Source organism: Panicum virgatum, chromosome 4N, assembly GCF_016808335.1.
Source record: "Panicum virgatum strain AP13 chromosome 4N, P.virgatum_v5, whole genome shotgun sequence".
In the NCBI taxonomy this organism is placed as follows: Eukaryota; Viridiplantae; Streptophyta; class Magnoliopsida; order Poales; family Poaceae; genus Panicum; species Panicum virgatum.
The window spans coordinates 34,066,612-34,083,712 of NC_053148.1; the positions used below are offsets into that span (position 1 = coordinate 34,066,612).

Sequence of the window (17,101 nt, forward strand, 5' to 3'; positions counted from 1 at the left end):
ATGGACTGGATGCAGTGACCTTCAGGAGAGTATCATCTCTTAGATAATCATTGATCGAAAGATCCGATCCTTGGATTTGCATCCGGGAGAAATGATCAGCCACACAATTGTCTGCTCCTTTCTTGTCCCTTATTTCAAGATCGAACTCTTGAAGGAGCAGAATCCAACGGATGAGTCGTGGCTTAGCGTCCTTCTTGGTGAGTAGGTACTTATGTGCAGCATGATCTGTATACACTATCACCTTAGCACCAACCAAGTAGGACCTGAACTTGTCCATGGCAAAGACCACGGCCAAAAGTTCCTTCTCCGTTGTGGCGTAGTTGAGCTGGGAGCCGGTCAGTGTCTTACTGGCATAAGATATGGCATAGTGTTGCTTATCCTTGCACTGACCGAGCACTGCTCCGACGGCAAAGTCACTGCCGTCGCACATAATCTCGAAAGGAAGACTCCAATCGGGGGGTTGTATGATGGGTGCAGTAACGAGTGCCTTCTTGAGGGTATAGAAGGCTAGGAGGCAATCATCATCGAAGTTGAAAGGGGCATCCTTGGAAAGGAGATTTGTCAAGGGTCGGGCTATACGGGAGCCAGCGTGGCCCAGAAAACTTCTCACCCCTTTGACATTCGTCGGGGGTGGTAATTGCTCGATCACCTCTATCTTTACCCGATCCATTTCTATCCCTCTTTCGGACACTCTATGTCCGAGGACAATCCCCTCTCTAACCATGAAATGGCACTTTTCCCAGTTAAGGACCAAGTGTGTGTCTTGACATCTCTTGAGAACTTTATCCAAGTTCTCAAGGCATTCGTCAAAACTCTTTCCATAGACCGAGAAATCATCCATGAAACTTCATTGATGTTCTCGATCAAGTCAGAGAAGATCGCCATCATATACCGCTGAAAAGAAGCTGGTGCGTTGCAGAGACCAAAGGACATTCGCCGGTAGGCGAACGTGCCGTATGGGCAGGTGAAGGTAGTCTTATTCTGGTCATCTGGATGAATAGGGATTTGATGATAACCAGAATAGCCATCAAGGTAGCAGAAGTAGGAATGCTTAGATAGTCGTTCAAGCATTTCGTCAATGAAGGGCAGTGGGAAGTGATATTTACGGGTAGCTTTGTTAAGCATCCGGTAATCGATACACATTCGCCAACCAGTAACGGACCTCTGAGGTATGAGCTCATTTCTCTCATTCTGGACCACTGTCATGCCTCCTTTCTTTGGGACTACTTGAACTGGGCTAACCCATTCACTATCTTGCATGGGGTATATGATACATGCGTGCAGTAACTTCAGAACCTCCTTCTTAACTACCTCCCTCATCGCATCATTAAGCCGGCGCTGTTGCTCTCTCGACGGCTTATGGTCCGGTTCCATAGGGATGCGATGGGTGCATAGATTGGGGCTAATCCCCTTCAACTCCTGCAGAGAGTACCCGATGACGGATTGGTACTTCTCCAGAACTGCAACAAGCCTCCGAGTCTCACTCTCTGTCAGCTTATCGCTGATGATGACTGGCATGGCTCTGTTGTTGTGAAGAAAGGCGTACTTCAATCCAGGAGGTAGCGGCTTCAGCTCTGGAAGAGAAGGTTGCGGTGGCTTCTCTTCGCCCAGCTTACTCTGGCCGTCCAGTTCTAGCTCCTGGGTGAAATGAGTTGCATCATCATCGAGGGAGGGTTGAGTTTACCATTCCTAGATGGTGCACACAGCCTCTTCAAGTGGTCTTGCTCCGGACTAGCTTCCCCAATGGTGTTGCAGGAACACACTAAGCTGACCGGGATGATATCTCTGCCAACCTTAACCTCGAGCGTGGCTCGGTCTCTATTGGGGTTGATGAGAGGCTCTATTGGCCTTCCGACTAAGAGGAACTCTACACCTTCGTGGATATTGAAGATGTGGAAGTCTAGGTAGACCTTATTGGTTTCCATCATGAATGGAACAACTCGGAGGATACCTCGACTCTCCACGATCTGGCTGTCGATCCACTTCAGGTGCTTACGAGACAGGGTCAAGGGCTGCTCGGGCGAAATGTGGTTCGCCAGAGTTTTGGATATGATGTTCACCTCGACCCTCGGGTCGTAAAAGGCCTCTTGCGGCCGGTAGGCGTCCCCAATAGCGCAGAAGAGAAGTCTAGGATTACGGTAGATCTGGACGATACTACCGCAAGATTCTGCTTCTTCTGTCCATTCCCAGCTCATAATCACAGAAAGACCCACGATCTACGAGGTGCCTTCAGGAACGAACGCCTCTGATCGTGAGCACTTGCACTTATGTTCCTTCGGCATGTTTGAAACATGACCGAGTTCAATGTACTCTTCCTCTGAAAAGAGGCTAGGTATGAACATAGGCAATTCTTCAAGGAGTGGCTCATGATCTGAGGACTTGGGTGGTTCGGTGACTTCCTCTATGTGTGGTGGAGAGGAAACAACGGAAAGGATGTGGAGTGGCTGCCTTTCAGTGGGCGGAACTTCTGGCTCAGGAGGGTTGTCAAAGACATCAGTGTAAGCAGTAGAGTTAAGGACCTTCTCTAGGATGGTCCTAACTTCAGCCGCTATCTTGTAGTAGACCGACCCCTGGGAGGCAAGGTTCAGGAAACGCTCGCTCTCTGGGTTAAGGCCGTAGATGAAGTGTTGCATCAACATCTCCTCAGAAATCTTGTGAGGGGGACCTGAGGTCGCGAGATGCGAGAATCACGCCCACGCTGCCCCAAGTGATTCATTGTCGCCTTGCTCAAAAGAGAGCAATTGTCTGTGACACGGGATCGCCTTGGAAACAAGGAAAAAGAACAGACAGAACTTGTCCTTCAGCTGAATCCAATCTCCTCCAACTCTCACTGCAGTCCGGTAGTACCAGGTCTTCGCCCTTTCCGTCAGAGAGAACGGAAATAGCTTCCACCGCAAGGTGTTCTGGTTCATCCTGGGTATGATAAGGAGGGAGCAGTTCTCCTCGAATTCTTGCAAGTGAGCGTAGGGGCATTCATCTCTTCTACCAGAGAAGGGTGATGCATGAACCATGGCTACGAGACTGGGACGGATCTCGTAGCCATCAGATAGGATGGGATGGCAGGATGGAGGCGGTTCCATATACTCGCGGTATGGAACTGCCGGATAACTAGGAGGAAACTCCATATGGAAAGGTGGATGGATGGATGGATGGATGGATGGATGGATAAGTGTACAGCTGAAAAGCTCTAGTACTAGTGTTGCTACCGTTCCCCGGCACGGCGCCAGAAAGCTTGTTGGCACTCCTTAGCCTAACGAATTACTCCGCAAGTGCACAGAGACCAATTGTAGCTTTCACCAGGTGAGTAAGCCTGGGATATCGAATCCAAGGAATGATAATCTTCGACTAGTGGTCTGGAGCGATTCAACCGGACCCGCTGGGAAGCAGAGGTACAAGGGTAGAGGGCTTATCTCTAGATGGAATCCTAATTACTAAGATAACTTGAAGAGCTACTAACTTGATCTGTTTCGGCGGCCTAAGCGTAGGGCACAGACAGGGGTGAAAAGGGGCCCTACTTACCTTCGGCAATCCTAATGCTATGAAAACACCCGAACGTGGTGGACTACTAGGGACAGACAAGACTGTCACCACTTGCCGACTACCACTGCGGTGCCATGGAGTGGAACACAACCCAAGGAAACTGCCAAGCCTAAGCACCACGCCTAAAGTATCGAGTCACTAACTTCCGCCTCGCGCTAAGGCAAGAAGAAACCCCAAATGGATAGAACTTGCTGCCCACGCAGACAAGGGATCCCACAGATCAAAGAAAGTAACTAAGCAAGTAACTTAAGTAAAAAGTAGACTAGCGAGGAACTAAAGATAAGCGAGGAAAACTTACTTGATTATAAGATTCCCCCGAGGTGGGTACAAAGTGGGGTAAGGTCGAGAGAACTCGACTCCGCCCCTTTAGCTCGGCTTCCGCCCAAGCTCTCACCTCACTCTCCCTATTCTACTAAAGATGAACTGAAATTATGAGGCACTCAAGCTCCCAAGGTGTGTGTTACAAGTGAGGTGAGGGGGTCCTATTTATGGTGTGCCAAGGTAGGTTCTTGACGATTATGATGATTAGCGCCAGTTATACGCAGCAGAGAAGGCGGTGCTTGATCTTCACGCGAAGGCTGGACGTCAGGGGCTGCCAAGTGGGGCTGGACGGCCTGGCCTAGGGCCGGGCGGCCTGGCCTAGGACGGCCTGCCTGCCCTTGCCTCCACATGGCACCGCCTTTCTGTGGGACGGCTCTGATCTCCTCCAGACGTCAGTTCTTCAGGTGGTTTCTTCAACCGTCATTGTTTTGGGCGAGGCGGCCTCATTGGGGCCGGGCGGCCAGCCTCCGGCGGCTTCTCGATCCTCTGTTGCACCGACACGTTCCTTTCTGGCCATACATCGCTGCTCAATTGGGTTTTTGCTGAGTACTTGACCATGGCCCAGGTTAGCTTCTCTTTTGGATATGGGTCCAAGCCTTCCGGGTCCAAGTTGTGCATTTCATGACATAGCCTACTGGAATGGCTTGGATACTCCCTCTTAGTGACTTTGGTAAAGTCTAATGCCAAGGTTCCACCGAAAGTACGCCGGTCGGCCGGATTCGGGGCTTCTGGTCCAAACGGTGTCCGTTTTGGGTAAAATTTGGATATGTCATCCTTGAGATCAAATAAACACCAAAACTTGTGGAACTCATTAGTAATAATGGTTATGGCATGGTTATGGCCTATATCTCATGAAATCAGGCAGAGCGTTGGCGGCGGAAACCATCGTTATCGACCGCCAACAAGTAGCTACTCGATGTAGAGACCCCTGGAAGTTGTCGATGAAGACCTTCATGAGATCCTCCCATGAGTGTATGGAGTTGGGCGTCAAGCTCTCCAACCAGGTGAGAGGTGCAGGTTCCAGGGCCATCGGGAAGTAGACAACCTTGGTGTAGGTGTCTCCTCCTGCAACATTGACAGTGGTCGAGTATAAACATAACCATTGAGCAGGATCTTGCTTACCGTCGTACTTCTGGATGTTCGTGGGTTTGAAGTCCTTTGGGTACTCATCGTTGTCGAAGGTGCTGCTCAGGGCTAGAAAGCGATCGGAGATTTCTACAAGATGCGCTTGGCGTCTTGCGTTGATGATGTCCCGTGTGTCCATCCTGGAATCGGCTACTTCTTTGAGGTTGCGGCTGCGGTTCTTGTTGCGGCTCGGTTGAGGCCTTGGAGCTTGGATTGCTGGTGGTTGTCCACCCTTGGTGCGATGACTGCTCGCGACTTCTTGCTCCTCTTGATTTCTTTGGTTTTGCTGCTGTAGTAGACGATGATGGCCTCCCGGGGTACGTCTTGCTTGAGGTATTACTGTTGCAGTAGACATGAAGCGATGACAAGGGGTTTTGCCTCTCGAGTTGTTCTGCAGCTTGGTGAGTAAGTTGTATGATGCGCTCCATTTGTGGGTTTTGTGGCATCTGCATGAGGCGCAAGGTAGGTTCGGTCACTGTGGTGATGGGGGTAGTGAAGACTGGGTCTGCAATGTTGTTGAACTCCTAGTTAAGGTCACACGGGCGAATGCGAGCACGCTCGGCAGCTCAGGCCCTGCGCTCTCCCCTGCATTGATTTCTTGCTCTATGGGCTGTTCGAGTAGCTTCGTCTTCGTCTTACGGGGCGTCTTGGATCAGATCATCATCTGAAATCTGATCTGCAGTTTCATTGGGGTCGTGCTGGCTGGGAGCACCCCCGTCTTGCTGGTTGATCATGGAGACCAGGTGTTCTGGAGTATAGCTTTCTAGATCCGATCCGTAATCAGCTAGTTCGGTTCCCTTGGATCCGGTTTCCCGTGCGGGTGTAAGGGGGGTACTGTAGCGAAAATGGCCTCTCATGCCATATTTCAATATAATGTTTTGGCGATTGATGACACACACAACACTTGGACTAATGTGATTGTTAAGATGACTATTCTCAGGCTTTTAGGTTCAAGTGATGACAAAGAGAAGAGAGGCGTAGCAAGGCCCGAAGGGCCACCCCTACGGGTTGAACCGACGTTAAGGAAAAGACACACGCCGGTGTAATTGTCCAGAAGCTGGAAACTGAAGATACACTCACCGGATTAACCGACGTTGAAGAAAATGCATACGTCGGTGCATTGCCAAACGAAGACCGATGAAAATACATACACCGGTTGAACCGACGATGCATCGGTCAATTGCATCGGTTCAGTTGTCCAGAGAGGTGGTTTTTGGAGGAACGTGAAGAAGTTACAATCACCGGTTAAACCGACGCTAATTTTACATACACCGGTTGATTGCATCGGTTAAACTGGCGATACACCGGTTAATTGCTAACGGCTAGTTTTTCATGTGGCAGTTTACATACACCGGTTGAACCGATGATGGCTTTTGGGGTACGTCGGATTAACCGGCGTTAAGCACATTTCTGGCAGCTTTTCTCCAACGGCTATATTTGCTTGTGCTGCCTATATATACCCCCAAGGCCAGGTCATTTGTGAGTGCTGGAGTTCAAGGAAGTATACAAGAGCTAAAGATCATCTCCAACCACCATAGAGCTTCATTGTACATCATATAGGCTTAAGCACACTTTGTGAGAGTGCTTAGTGCTTGTTTAGGCTTAGTTCTTGAGAGAACTAGCTTGAGAGGAAGTCTTGCTGCGGCAAGTAACTTGTGATCCGTCGTGTGACCCTCCGTCTTGGTGTGGAGTGGCAACGACACTTTGTGCGGGGGAAGAGGAGGCCCCTTCCTTGGTGGAGAAGCTCCGTAGTGGATTTCGGCCAGGTGACCGAGAGAGATGGTGGCGGTGCACGAGACTCGGTGTCTTGTGGGCACTTGCCTTTGCTTGCCGGCATCGCCATTGGTGGCGTAGTGCAAGACGGTGATCGGAAGAGTCTCGGTGTCCCGTGGACGTAGGCGTTTGTGCCGAACCACGTTACATGACCGTGTCTACTCGGGAGTTTGCATCCCTCTTGCACTTATCTCTTTACTTACCGTATTACGTTTCCGCATTTACTCTATCTTGCATGCATTTACTTTCCTAGTTAGTTTGATTAGGATTGGCTATAGGTTGCAAGTTTTTAGGGGTAAGTAGAGAGTAGCATAGATAAACCTTAGTCATAACTAGCACGTGTAGGACGTGTTAGGTTTATCTTATGCAATTAGATTGAGCCCTAGGGTAAAAAGCGATTAGCGACCCTATTCACCCCCTCCCCCTCTAGGGTCGGACACCCCGGTGATCCTTACAGGTACTGTGTTGGAACGGGAGACCGTCGATGCTGGTAACCTCTCGAAGGTTGTCAAGTAGTTCTGCGAGTGAATAATCCTGGCAGGACTTGAGTTGAAATTTTGCCAGTGCATCGGTGATGAAATCCAGGCTGTCATGGGATGACTCGTCTGGGTCTGAGTATACGTCGAAAATGGGTGCCCCCCGGCTAGTGGTGGCTGAAGAGTTCTCTACGCCTAGTGTTTGATCCAAGCTATCTTCATAGATGGATTTGATCATCTGTTGGTATGTAGATGATGCGTTGCGCAACCCAAAGATGGGTCGAGCAAGAAGAGTCTCAATCCGAGTAGAATTTAGGTTGATATCAATCTGAGTCCGAGTGGAACCCGAGTTGTCTTCGAGTTTCTGCTCGATCTCCTTAGTGAGGTTGGGAAGCAGCATGTCGCCACGATCATCTGATCTGGCGAGGTCGTTGCAGCGTTCCGACGAGATTGCCTCCAGCGTGATGGGTTTAGCTAGGTGGCTGTCAAAGCCGCCTAAGCCATTGGCGATGCAAACCCACGAGCCTTGAGGAAGCGCCATGGTGCTGAAAGCGAGGGTGGCCATCGAATTCTCCGATGAACTCGCCGAGTCCCCTACCTGGCATGCCAACTGTCGGTGTTTACCGCCAAGCCTGCTTAGGGATACCCTTAGCAGTAGGATTGTAGGTAGGGATCGACTGCTCTGGAACTCGATGGTGCAAGCAGCACAAGGATTTAGACAGGTTCGGGCCACGAGGTGCGTAATACCCTACGTCCTATGTTGTTGCTTGTATTGCCTTAGGTGTTGATGTGTTTTGAGGGGGTCCCCGCCCGCCCTTATATATCCGGGGGGATAGGGTTACATTGAAAGTCGTAGCCCTGTACAGTTGGAGTCCTACTACAGCAGGGTGGGGTAGTTTCCTTGTACTACAGCTAGTTCTACGCCTATTCGGGTAGTTACAAGAGAGGTAAGGTATATCCAAGTGTTATCTCTTACTTTAGAATATTCTATGCCTATGAGCAGTCCCGCTGTCCCGGGTCTAACACTAACGCCATGCGGCAATGTACTACAGGCGCCGGCTCGCCGGCGAACGACCGCCGTTGTGCGGGAAGAAGACCCCAAGCCACGGCGCTTCTCTGCGCGGGCGCGCTCGGGGCACAGGGCACCGCTGTAAGGCCGCTCGAGGGGGCCGACGGCGGCGCCGCCACCTCCTTCGGCCGGCCTTGGTGGCAGACGCTCGATGCGAGAGACAAGGGGAGAGAGAGGAATGGACCTACGGTTAAGGGGGAGTCGACCGCTCGCCGGTCTTGATCGGCCGAAACCGACGGACAGCCGTCGGGTGGCTGTCGACGGCCAGGATCGGCCGGCAGCCAACGGGCCTTCTTTCAGCCCAGGCGGGCGGCAATTTTTCCGGCCTAGGCCCAAGTTGCGGCCTGGGCGCGGCGAGGTGCGCGTAGCGCACATGGGCCTCGGGCTGAATCTGCTAGCCGGGCCGAAAGCACAGTAAAAGGAGTTTCACATTTTTTCTATTTTTCAGAAGCACTTTGATTGATACTTTGATGAATTTGGTTATATTTTGTTCTCCTTTCAATTTTGCACCAACGTGAATATTATTTGGGAGACTAAAAGAGTACGGTTTTGCTTCTGAAAATAGAATTTAACATGTTTCCGCTGCAAATGTTTAAATGGTTGCTCTTTTAATTTAATTCGAACCAACGGGACAATTAAATTTTACGAGCATGATTAAAGAGATTATTTTAAGCATTATGGTGTTGTTATTTTCTGACGAACGTTGTTAATAGCAATACTGTAATTTTTATGGTTCTTGCATTTAATTCTATTTCTGCCTAACGGTGATGTAGATTTAATTGCATAAACAATTGTACGTTTTAATTTTAACCGTCATTCGAAATATTATATGCAATTGTTGTTATTGTGTTCTCCCTTTCATTGTCATTTCAGGAGGGATGTACTTGATGAGCTGCATCAAAGAAATACCGGTCCTCAATGATGGTTCAGCACAAGGATGGCCAGCTTCAGTTTCAAAAAGAGTGATTCAATGTTCCCCGGCCATCCCTTTCGCCCCAAACCCTCACCAACAAAAACTCCAAATTCCCACCACCATCTTCACCAACTCCGGCTGCCCATGTCTGCCGCCTGCCGCATCCCCAATGATCGGCCGGCCACTAATCGCTTCGCCCACCCCCTAAGGCCGTAGAGCCCCAGCCTGGCCTCCCTTATCTCCGCAGATCCGCCCACCGAAGCACCGCCTGGCCCGGCGCCGGCGAGCCCCATCGCCGCAGCCCCCTATTCTGGCGTGCCCTTACTCCCTGAGCCACCCAGGCCAGCGAGCCTATGTGGCCGCCACCTCAAGGGAGCGCGCTGACATGGCCGCCCAGTCAGCGTGCCAAATCACCCAACTGGGCGACCTCATCCCTCCGGTCCGTAGACCCGGTCCACCATAGACCTTAGACAGAGCACCTGCGGTCCACACCTCCCATGAACCCAGTCTACAGCATATATAGTAAATGGTATATCCCTAGAATATTCCTCCCTTTTCTTTTCTGGAATTTCCTAGAGTTCAAACTTTTCTTTTGAGAGTTGGAATTCAAACTTTAAAACCCCATATCTCCTCCGTTTCAAATCCAAATCCAGTTATCTTCCCACCAAAATTCATCTAAATTCGATCCCTGTCCAATGGATCCAGTTTTATAATTTTTAGATTTTATTTGAAATTTTGAATTCTGAATTTAAATTTGTTTTGTTGGAATTGTACTGATCTTAGATTAGCTTCTAGCCATTTTATTGGAATTGATGTTAATAGTGCTTTATTGAAATTGTACTGATCTAAGATTAGCTTCTAGCCATTGGCCGGCACTTGCAAGGTAAAAGTGAAAAAATAACCTGTGCATCAGAAAAGGGTGAACTTGTGCAGAAACATGACTCGGACTGAGTCGAGCTCTTCAGACTGACACAGGACGGATTCAATGAGATGGTTCAGCACAAGGGATGGCCAGCTTCAGTTTCAAAAAGAGTGATTCATTGTAGATTCAATGGGCCAGTGAATGCCGTCGATCACTTTGTATCTCTTAAGAGGATGCCAAAATCACGCTTGATCTGATGCAAACCATGAATTTGCAAAGACATTCAGAGAGGGCCAATGCAAGAAACACAGCACAATCCAGGATAATATATATTGCAGCAACCACCAGATGGTAGTGAATCCATGGTCTAAAACATCTAGCAAACTGGCCTCCCAACTAGAAGACTGCTAGAGCTAACAAAGATGCATGCCTAACCAGTAACCAGACCCTGCTCTCTCATGCATCTTCATTGCTTATTCATGAACGTAGGAATAGGATAAGCATAGTTATGCGGACATCGTTCTGAGACATCGCTAGGTAAGCAGTGCGACTCCGTCAAGCACTCAAGCTAAGCAGCAGTACTGTAATAAGTCGTCATCGGCTTCCATCCCACCGGGATGACATCTTTGGCGATGACAGTCTTGATCTGTGTCGAGTTGTTCTTCGCACCCACGGCGGCCACGGGTATAGTGTCGACCCGGATGGAGAGGGGGGGTGTCACCGGGAGAAACTTGTTGCCATCTTTGAATGTCCAGCCTGCGCCTGACTGATGCTGCATCACGCGCCACTCTTTGTCCGCTGCGTTCTTCAAGTGCACCCCTACGGCCTGCCAGAAAGAGAACCACTCGATGTACATGATTGTCACGAAGAATTTCTCGTTGGTGGCGTCCTGTGACGTCCTGAAAGCCGGGTAGACGACGCGGGGGTTCGGCCGGGAGTAGATGCAGTCGGTGCTGCAATGATTGTATATGCAAGCATGAAGGTTAATTTCAATGCATGGAATTAAAACGCTACGTGTACATATATAACGTGATTTTTATTCTAAAGAGATTCAGTACTATGACTATGATGAGAGTGTGAAAGGACTCAAATACAAGTACGAGCTACTGAACCACGACTTGATTACTGAACCCGAAAATGGCATACTGTCATGGAATTACTGATGAATCATGAAGATGAACACTACTGAAAGCATTAAACAACAGCAACTGATCAAAACTCGCTGCGTGCTGTCAGATCAAACTAGCTACTACGAGACGCGCTACCAACAGCCCGGTGGGGTGTGTGCATATATTACTAAAAAGCACAAATAATCTCTGTATGCGTTTCCTTTTATTCTTTTGTCAGTAGTGACTTGAAATTACTGAGAACGAAGAGAAGATTACTGAAAGTATAGGTAAGGCTACCACGCGAGAACAAACATAGAAGAGCCAGGAATACTAATTAAGTACGTCAAAGTTATTGCAAATTATGGAGGGGGTTTTGCAGACACATACGTACCATTCGAAGCTCACCGTTACCGGCCCGGCGGCAATCGCGGCACGGAGTTCATCCGCGCGGCCGGGCAGCGCCATCGCCCCGAAGGCGTGGCCCGCCATGTTGAAGTGCGTGTACTTTGTCGGAGAACCCAGAGACCCCTTGCGCCAGCGCACAGAGTCGTAGGTTCACGGCACGAGTCGGTGAGCAGGCAGGGTGCCCCTTGCAGATTACCTGTGCATTCTATCGTGTGATGAGCACGTAGTAGTCAACATAGATCATATATACAAATGAACATAGTTCACCTTGTAACAGACCCCGCAGTCATCGTAAACTCCGAACTCGGTAACGAAGGAGTTGAAGGGCGCGGTGCGCACCGCTTCCCCGAAGTAGCATTCGGTGAAGTCTTCAATTCATGCGCAAATCAACGAACAGATGTGGACGGGCGATGAGCGTAATCAACATATATAGAAATGAACATTACTACATGAGTTATGATCGAGTACGTAGCACTCCTAGTCCTACTACCCACTACGGGGCTTGCTAGAAATTTTCACTTGGTGACGATGATCGAAATGATGCAACTCACATGGGTACTTGGCGCCGTTCGGTGGCCCCGACCAGGTGGCAGTGCCTGTCTGGACCCCGAGCTCAACACCGTGCGAGGCGCCGGCGAGCAGGAAGAAAAGCGCGAGGAGCTGGAGCGGGAGCCCGCCGCCCCCGCCGTGGTGATGATGGCCGCAGGCCGCGCGCAATGGGTGGTGGCGGCTGATGTGTGGTTGTGACTTGTGAGAGACGAAGACGGCGTGTGTGGGTGATGTGTGTGTGCACACGGACGCGTATATATAATAAGCCGGCCGCGCCGCGAGGCGATGCGTGTAGGCAAGGCGAAGCCGCTAGCTAGCGCACACACGGTTGAGCCCCCAATGCAATGGATTCGAGTTACTGGCTTACTGCTAGCTAGGATAGGAATTAGGATAGGGTTCAGTTAATTCAGCGCAACTCCCATCATCAGATCCGTTGGTTGGGTTGCATGCCATGGGCTCTGGATTACGTATTGCCTTGGGCTTGGTGGGGATGCACGAAAAAAGCAAGGTGAACGTGGCGTTGCATTCATTTCCTGACATTAATTTGTCCTGCTCAAGTGCACATAAGTTGGATAAGACACAAGAGATAGATAGAAATAAACCTCCGATCCGATCCATTTTGCTGATATCCTCAATGATGCAAGTGAAGTTAATATGCATGGATGATGGTACGTGCTTTCATGGAGAAGCTAAGGATAGGACAGGTAGCTACCCAGAGATCCCCGGCCTAACGTACGCTTCTAGTGAAATACTACTGTCCTTTAGCGCATATATAATGTAGCGCTTTGCATGCATGCTGATTAGGTACTACATTGTTTAGTTACAGGCACTTCAGTTTAGCTAAGTTGTGCCGTACATTGCAAATTGTTACCAATTGGCCGCGGTTGTAATTTGATCCGGCCAATCTTAATTTGATGTCTTTTCAAATGTATACGTACTTCCATGTGTGCCAACAATCTAATGAGCTAATCTGCACTTCATCCATTTGACTGTTTTGGTTATGTTTTCCAGTTGAGCATTGGTAACAACGTAACCTTCTCGTCATCTGTTGTATTCAGCATCGTTTATTTATTTCTGTTCGACACTCTTCACCTGTACTAACACGTACTTCCAAGTATCATGATGCTTACTTTTGCTTTATTCAAGAGTCATATTAATGTATTTGCTAAAATCATTTTTTGTACTAGTACTAGACATTGCACCCGGTTGAGGCGCCCCAGTGCAATGGATTCGGGTTGTAGTACTAGTACTACATTGCGCCTACTGCTAGCCGCTCTAACATTTTGGACTAGAAAATCAAAGTCCCGGGCTCTAATTTTATATAATTTTGAACTAAAAAAGTTAAAGTGAGTGACCAAAACTGGCGACCAGAGGGGGGTGAATGGGAGCCCATCAAAATTTCTCTCGAAATTGATCAGTCGGCCTATATCCCAAAATTCACCGCAAGCCCTCAACCTAGGGTATGAGAGAATAGCTATGGACTAGCTATCTCACAGCAGCACACCCTAGGAAACTTCGCGGAAGCAAAAAGGGAAAAACTCCTCAAACAGCAGCACTGCTGAGTCAGACCGGTCTGACCGCTAGCTCAGACCGGTTGGGGCTGGAATTTGAATTTCCAGACCGGTCAGACCGGTCGGTCCCAGACAGCCCGCAACCAAAGCTCCAAACGGCAAATCTCGAGCAAACGAAGTCTAAATCCAACGAAACTTGGAGGATACCTTCACACCTGACCCGTGAACATATCCCCAAGAGATCTCACCCAAAAGATTAAAGAATCTCGAGAATTCGGGGAAAGATCAAAGTGGATTGGGGTTTTCTCAAGAGCACAAAACCTCCAATTCGTGTGAACTCGCGATTCCAGGGGATTTGGCACTAGGCTAGGTGCATAGGAATCGTCACAAAGATTTCGGCAAAACACGAATCCACGGTCTTGATTCCTTTAAACACGAAACATCTCAAGAGAGGAGAAATCAAGTCCAAAACACAAAAGAGGAAGGGGAGGACGAATACTCAGTGCACAAAGGTGAATCTCAACAAGATTTCATTCAAAAATTCCAGAGAAATTCACATATACAAAGCTAGAGCCATCCACCCATCATCCTACCCACAAAATTTGAGAGATTAGCTAAACCCTAACCCTCTTTTGCGTTGGAGACCTTGGCCCTAACCTAGAGCAGGGGCAGGGAAAAGGAAAAACGAAGAGAATACAAAAGAATCAAGAGACTCAACCAGCCACGGGCTGGTGGGGGTATTTATACCCAGCTGCTGCGGTCAGACCGGTCTGGTCTGCAGCAGCCCGCTGTACAGACTCAATCGACGGCGGAGTTTCTTTCTTCGACTCGGAGTCTTTGCTGCGATGCCGCCACGTCGACGAAGTTCCGGTCCGCGATTTTGGAGGGTCCGCGAAACCCGGGTAGGTGGCCGGTTTTGAGAAAACCGCCAAAACTTCACGCGTGGGGAGATTCCCGCCTCCACGCCGTGGCCCTAGACGCTGTTCCTGCCTCGGCCTTCTGACTGCCCTAGACGCCGCCCGACGTCCTTCACCTCCTCGCCCGCAGCGAGGCCCTAGACGCCGTCGACGCCCGTCGCCTCCGTCAGTCCCGAGACCGACGCCCGTGCCTCCACGACTTGGCGTCTTCAACCGTCGTCCGCCACCTTGGTTTTGTGGCGCAAACCAAGAAACCTGTCTTCCGTCGCCGCTTGCGCCCTCGATCCAAGAGTGGACGCCACAGCTGCCGCCCGGCCTGAGCTCCTCCATGGCAACTCTCCGTCGACGCTCGACGCCCGTGTACCTGCAATCCAAAGACCAAGCACACGATCACACCGCACGGTTGACAATTCACTCATCACATGCAGGATAGAGTACTCAACATTCCTCAATCTCCCCCTTGATGAGTGCATTGTCAACACACCACCTGAAAACAGAGAAGTGATAAAATACAAACAAGAAAGTGAAGAACTCAAGCAAGTGACAAAAAGCTCAGAAAGACAAGAACAGTCACTTACTCAAGCACAGATCGATTCCCTAAGACAAGGGCAACTGCTCGACGCAATCGATCAAAAGCCAAAACATGACTCCTCAAAGACAGAGGTAACGCTCGACGCAGTCATGCAAGAAGCAGAGGGAAAACGAGGAAACCAGGAGCCATAAACAAAGCAGACACTCCCAAACCAAAGCTTTTCCCTCTCACAAGTGCAACTCTCCCAAAATGATGCACTCTCAAAGCCCTGTGCACAACAAGTTTTTCAAAAAAAAAATCAAACACGTCTCCCCCTTGTTCGATCACTTCTCCCAAAAATTCTCTCCCTTGTTGGCACATGCACACATCAAGCTCCCCCTGAAGCTGAGACTCCCCATGAACAGATGCTATGCAATGAATGCAATGCAGGAGGTGTAAGTGAAAGCATTCAGGGATACAATGATAAGAGCAACATCTAGTCACAAGCACGTGTGCATCCATAAACAAGACCTACATCTAGCTCAACAGGGTATATCAAATCAGTCTAGAGCTAGGCAAGTTCAGTTTAGGAGAAATAAAAGCATCACCCATGATCTAGCATTAACAAGTAGGGAATGGAAAGCAGTGCTAATCATACTCATACAGGTGAGCCAAACCAGCCAAAAGCATGTTGCAAAATATTCATTTTTCAATCAAATTATATCAATCAATTCTTAATGCCAGGGGTTGAAAGCTTGTCATGCTTTACTTAGCAACAAGGCCAAGCCTATGCCAAATACAATCAGAAGCTTAAGGCACTCGTTTCAGTCATGCACAGCCTTGCCCGGGTTCTCACAAGTGCAAAGTGAGCCGTCCCGAAAGCTCGATCAGTGCGACAAGCAATCCCACCTGGATCTTTTCAATCCATTTCAAGAACAGTTCAAGCAATTTTAACAAATTTAGATCATTTCAAGTAGAATTGCTGAACGAAAGGCTACACTAGCATGAATAAGATAGCAAAGCATATCAACACGCCCTAATATGCTAGTAGCCAAGACAGGATGATCATGTTTTCAGATTTTCAAATCAAAATAGCTTAACTCAGATGATGTCATATACACAGTGGAGCAAGCTATACATGATCAAATTTATCAACTCACACTAGCAGGCACTAGAAGATCATAGCAATATATACAAGAATGCTAGTGCAAGTGAGGCAATGCAAAATGCAAACATGTACAATGCATATGCACAATGCAACTACCAAACCTAGAAAACAAAAAGAAGAGCAAACAAGACCTACGAAGCTAACCAAAGAAAAGTCAGCGATCAAAAGGGGTAACAAACTCCAAGCTCCCCTCGCAAGCGAGCAAAGGTGTCCTGCTCAAGCGGTTTGGTTAGGATATCTGCGGTTTGCCTCTCTGAAGGGACATGGTTCAAGTCTATGTGGCCTCTCTCATGGTTATCTCGCAGGAAATGGAACCGGATATCTATGTGTTTGGTTCTGGAGTGTAGGACAGGGTTCTTTGCAATGCTAATAGCGGACATGTTGTCTACAAAGATGGGAACCCTACCAAAACTCAATCCATAATCCTGCAAGGTTTGTTTCATCCATAGGATCTGGGAGCAACAGCTAGCAGCGGCAACATACTCAGCTTCTGTGGAAGAAAGCGCTAGGCTGGCCTGCTTGCGAGAGGACCAAGACACCAAAGATGTACTGAGAAATTGACAAGTGCCGGATGTCGACTTGCAATCCAACCGACACCCACCAAAGTTGGCATCAGAAAATCCAACCAAAACCAGAGAAGAATCCGCAGAGTACCAAAGACCAAATTCAAGGGTGAATTTCAGATATCTGAAGATGCGTTTCACCACCTGCCTGTGGGAGGTGCGCGGAGAAGCCTGGTACCGCGCACAAAGGCCGACCCCGAACTGAATGTCCGGCCGGGTCGCCGTCAGGTACAGGAGCGAGCCGATCATGCTCCTATACTCCTTCTGGTCCACCGCCTCACCGTCCAAG

The 17,101-nt window shown here is 49.1% G+C and overlaps 1 long non-coding RNA gene across 1 annotated transcript; it reads right to left on the minus strand.

The window, feature by feature from the left end:
- Window positions 1–11,583: 11,583 nt before the first annotated feature.
- LOC120670007 lies at window positions 11,584–12,341 on the minus strand. The gene is made up of 3 exons (XR_005672999.1): window positions 12,145–12,341; window positions 11,861–11,961; window positions 11,584–11,789 (listed from the first exon to the last, which is right to left on the minus strand). It is a non-coding gene; the product is annotated as an uncharacterized LOC120670007 (long non-coding RNA).
- Window positions 12,342–17,101: the final 4,760 nt, after the last annotated feature.